Consider the following 6000-nt stretch of genomic DNA (forward strand, 5'->3'; position numbering starts at 1 on the left):
TCAAAAATAAGCTTTTAAGACTGATATTACTCAATCCTAGAGATTGACCTTAAAGATTGAGAATTACAAACTCATGGAATTCAATGATATCTAAACTCGAGCTTGAACGAGAAAATATTTTGATCAAAATTTCAAACCGATTTGTTTTCTGAAAACTTATTTTCAATGCGTTCATTACCATTGAACGCAAAATCCTAGGAATTCACCTGGAATTCATTAGGTCACCTGAACCAAATCGGGTGTCAACCGTAAGAACGGTGGTTGCATAGCATGGTCGAAGACAGGACCTTGTGCCAGACCAGAAAAATTATAGGATGATCTTTACTATTGCTCCTACAAAGGATAGTAATAGCATCCGACACGTTTTAGACCATGAACAAAAGCATGTCAGGGGACATTGCCTTAACAGTTGCTTGTTCAACGCTTTCCTTTACAACCGGACGGTAGTTTACCGAAAGGTAATATACGGAGCAAGTATACTGGACGTGTTGCTTTCCCAATACAAGGTTAGCAAGTGGGTGACACAAAACCGCAAGTTTTAAGCTAAAATTTTTAAATCTGAAACCCACTAAACCCACAAAAACAATTTGCAAACACCGGTGAAGGGTTATTCCGGAAAACTTAGCTAGGGTAAAAGCTAGAATGAATTTTCAAAAGATCAAATGTTTTCATAAAGATCCAATTTCCTTAATGGATCTAAATTTTTATAGTCATGTGAGACTGTAAACCACATCGTTACTACCATTGTTTATACCGCCGTATAGAAATCGCTGATGTACAAATTGTGAAGAATAAAGAAGTGATTCTAGTATTTTCAAGACTATATTGCTTGAGGACAAGCAACGCTCAAGTGTGGGAATATTTGATAATGCTAAAAACGAACATATATTTCATAGCATTATTCCTCAAAAAAGACAAGCTTTTAGTTGCAATTGTTCTATTTACAAGTGATATTCGTTTAAATAATAAAAGGTGAAGACAAAAGATAGATTCGACGAATTGAAGACGCAAATGATCAAAAAGCTCAAAAGTACAAAATACAATCAAAGTGGTTCCAATTATTGATAAGAAACGTCTCAAAATTACAAGAATACAAGATTCAAAACGCAAAGTACAAGATATTAAATTGTACGCAAGGACGTTCGAAAATCCTGAACCGGGACCAAAGTCAACTCTCAACGCTCGACGCAACGGACTAAAAATTACAAGTTAACTATGTATATAAATATAATATAATATATAATTAATTATATAAATTATATATATATATTATATTTATATATTAAAACCGTCGGCAAAGAAGATCCAAAAAGGGATGAGCTGTAAAAGCAAACTCCGCGACTTGCGGAGTTTGAAGGGCAAAAATATCGCGACTCGCGGAGCCCCAAATTCTGAAAATGCCTATAAAAGCTAGCGCATTCTGAACGTTTTATATATCCTAATTCTATGTATCTCTCTATATACGTAAATATATATATATATATAATTTATATTTTAATTTTAATTTTAATTTTAATTTCCAATAATAAGGGTATGTTAGCGAATATTGTAACGGTGTAAGTCGAAATTCTGTCCGTGTAACGCTACGCTATTTTTAATCATTGTAAGTTATGTTCAACCTTTTTAATTTAATGTCTCGTAGCTAAGTTATTATTATGCTTATTTAATACCGAAGTAATCATGATGTTGGACTAATTACTAAAATTGGGTAATTGGGCTTTGTACCATAATTGGGGTTTGGACAAAAGAACGACACTTGTGGAAATTAGACTATGGGCTATTAATGGGCTTTATATTCGTTTAACTAAATGATAGTTTGTTAATTTTAATATAAAGATTTACAATTGGACGTCCCTATAAATAACCATATACACTCGATCGGACACGATGGGCGGGGTATTTATATGTACGAATAATCGTTCATTTAACCGGACACGAAAATGGATTAATAGCCACTAGAATTATTAAAACAGGGGTGAAATTATGTACAAGGACACTTGGCATAATTGATAACAAAGTATTAAAACCTTGTTACAGTTTAAGTCCCCAATTAGTTGGAATATTTGACTTCGGGTATAAGGATAATTTGACGAGGATACTCGCACTTTATATTTATGACTGATGGACTGTAATGGTCAAAAACCAGACGGACATATTGAATAATCCAGGACAAAGGACAATTAACCCATGGGCATAAAACTAAAATCAACACGTCAAACATCATGATTACGGAAGTTTAAATAAGCATAATTATTTTATTTCATATTTAATTTCCTTTATTTTATATTTAATTGCACTTCTAATTATCGCACTTTTATTTATTGTTATTGTATTTAATTACACTTTTAATTATCGTACTTTTTAATTATCGCAATTTTATTTTATCGCACTTTTATTTATCGCAATTTCATTATCGTTATTTACTTTACGCTTTAAATTAAGTTATATTTATTTTTAATATTTTACATTAGGTTTTAACTGCGACTAAGTTTTAAAATCGACAAACCGGTCATTAAACGGTAAAAACCCCGCTTTATAATAATAAATTACTTATATATATATATATATATATATATATATATATATATATATATATTTGTATTTTTATAAATTAAAACTAATATAGCATTAAGCTTTGTTTAAAAGATTCTCTGTGGAACGAACCGGACTTACTAAAAACTACACTACTGTACGATTAGGTACACTGCCTATAAGTGTTGTAGCAAGGTTTAAGTATATCCATTCTATAAATAAATAAATATCTTGTGTAAAATTGTATCGCATTTAATAGTATTTAGTTGTAAAAATAAAGCTATTTCATATACACCTCTGTGACGATCGCTCCAAATCCATATGGACGAACACGTCATTCATCGATTTCATTGCGAGGTATTTGACCTCTATATGATACGTTTTGTAAACAATGCATTCTTTAGAAAAGGCACACCATCAATGAATATTTAAATCAAAGGTTCTCGACATCTGATGATTTCTATATATAGACAATCACCGTAAATAATAGTGTACAATAGTAATTCCGTTGACAATGCAGTCAAAATAAGATACATGGTGATGATTTTGTGAATGCAACGTTTTCTTGAATAAAGTATGCAAGACTCCATGCACATAGCTTGTATAACATGTAAGCAAACAGCGGAAGACTTCTAGAGAACCTGAGAATAAACATGCTAACAAGTGTCAACACAAAGGTTGGTGAGTTCATAGTTTTAATGTTTTGCATAATCTGTACATAAAAGTGGATCACAAGATTTCAGTTGTTCCATCCAGAAACGTTTATCAAAATATTCTACGAAATTGAGCACCCTGGTAACTAAACTTAACGTATATATAATTTGTACCCATTGTATAATCATCTTAATAATACACGTAAACCAACGTGTACACTTCTCAAATAGCATACGTCCGTTAAAAGGCTAGTGCTCTAGCTCGGACGGGGATGTCAAGCCCTATGGATCCATATACAACTACTCGCGCCCACCAGTTCTTATAACTGGCAGTTACTAGTTACCAAAGCTAAGGGATTTTCGGTTCAAACTCGGTGTAGAATTTAGTATGTACTTGTGTCCATTGCGTTTAAATTAAAGTGCATGTATTCTCAGCCCAAAAATATATATTGCAAAAGCAATTAAAAAGGGAGCAAATGAAACTCACGCATATAAATATTGTAAAACAGTTAATAAAGCATTTGCATGTATTCTCAGCCCAAAAATGTAAAGAGTAAAAAAAGGCAAATGAAACTCACCTTAGCAGCACATAAAGTTGTTAATCATAATGTGACCGAAACTCGAATTACCAAATAATCGTAGATCTCAACCTAGAGAACATATGTTGGTCAATAAATATCTATCAAGCTAGGTCAGGTCATAGTGTATCACAATCCTAATGCTCGAGATCGACATACAAAAGTTTATCCAAAGTCGTTTCAAAAAGTCAATTTTGACAGTAGTTCAACAAAACGAGACGTACCTTATATAAGGATTCATTTACTCGGTTGGTAATATTCAAAAATCCATTTTATCAATCTCGTAAACAAGTTGTTTAAATCTTAATTGCAGATTCAAAAGCAATTTCAATTAACGTCAATCATAATTCAGTTGATCATATCTTTTAATCCGTTTATCGAAACTATTCGGTGTCAAAAAGAAAAGTTATTGATTTTTCGCCAGCTTTCCAAAAACATGTATATCATATACCTTTTACCAGTAATATATGTATTTAATTCGTGATTCATCATAAACTGTTTAACGGTGAAATTTAGCTTACAAGCTTGTATAAATATATATACTCGAGCACTAGACATGGATACACTATTAGTATATAAAAGATAAAATATAAATGCTTACGTATCAATATTGTGATTCAATATTTCAGAAAAGTACGTAGACGTAACGGAGATGATAAACACTAGGTTTGATTCATAAATATACCCTCGAACATTACCCATAATTTCCTTAGCTCTATCCCGCTTGAAACCCCATTTTGAAAGTGACACGCTCATAACCTCGTCGTAATATTTTATGTATAATACTAATACTACTAATTAAGATTAATAATAATAATAATAATATTAATCTTAATAATAATAATAATAATAAGATTAATAATAATAATATTAATCTTAATAATAATAATAATAATAATAATAATAATAATAATAATAAATAATAAATATAATACGGAGTAATATAGATAAATATGTTTGTGTAGGAATTAAGCTAGAACTCGATCAATTTATAGAACCTTTTCTGAAAAAGTACCCCATGCGATCGCATGAGATTTGTGCTTCAAGGCCATGCGATCGCATGGCCCTCTGATCCAGCTCACAAACTTTTAACTTTTTGTTTGTCGACACAATTTCATATAATATATATAATATATTTAATTTATATAATTAATTATATATTATATTAAATTCACATGCATAGTTGACTTGTAATTTTTGTTCCGATAAGTCGTACGTCATCACTCGACTTATGTCCCGGTTCCAGTTTTTCAAATGTCCTTTCGTACGCTGAGAAAACTTGTATTTTACATTTCGTGTCACGTACCTTTGTCAAAATATAGCCTTAAATTATTCCTAAACTATACCACTCAAAGTATATCTTAAACTTTCGAGTATTTTGGTCATTTACTTATATAAATCATCGTCTCACTATTTGTTAATATATATATAATAACAAATCGTTTTATGACCAAGTTAATATATATTTTCAACATTCATAAACACGTTTTAAATATACGTCGCAAATTATTCATACAATTAATATTCCAACTTATCATATATATTTAAATAAATATTTAAACCAATAAGTTTAATGTACAGTATCAAACAATTAATACATTGTTATGTTTTCAAGTTATAGTATATATATATATATATATATATATATATATATATATATATATATATATATATATATATATATATATATATATATATGTATATATATATATGTATATATATATATATATATATGTATATATATATATATATATATGTATATATATATATATGTATATATATATATATGTATATATATATATATGTATATATGTATATATATATATATGTATATATGTATATATATATATATATATATATGTATATATATATATGTATGTATCTATATACATATAATTGTTCGCGAATTGTCAAGAACAACCGAAAGGTATTTGAATATATGAAAGTAGTTCAAAAATTTTGAGATTCAGTTTTACAGACTTTGCTTATCGTGTCGAAAACGTTAATCATACAAAGATTAAGTTTAAATTTGGTCAAAAAATTTACGGGTCATCACAGTACCTACCTGTTAAAGAAATTTCGTCCCGAAATTTGAGTGAGGTCGTCATGACTAACAATAAAAATGTTTTCATGAAGTATATGTGTTGATAAATAGAGTTTTATCACCGTTGAATAATATGGATAAAACAATCCTATTATTCGAAGCGTATGAGAGAAGTTATCATAAAAAAGTGAAA

This window comes from Rutidosis leptorrhynchoides, chromosome 2 (assembly GCF_046630445.1).
Source record: "Rutidosis leptorrhynchoides isolate AG116_Rl617_1_P2 chromosome 2, CSIRO_AGI_Rlap_v1, whole genome shotgun sequence".
NCBI lineage: Eukaryota > Viridiplantae > Streptophyta > Magnoliopsida > Asterales > Asteraceae > Rutidosis > Rutidosis leptorrhynchoides.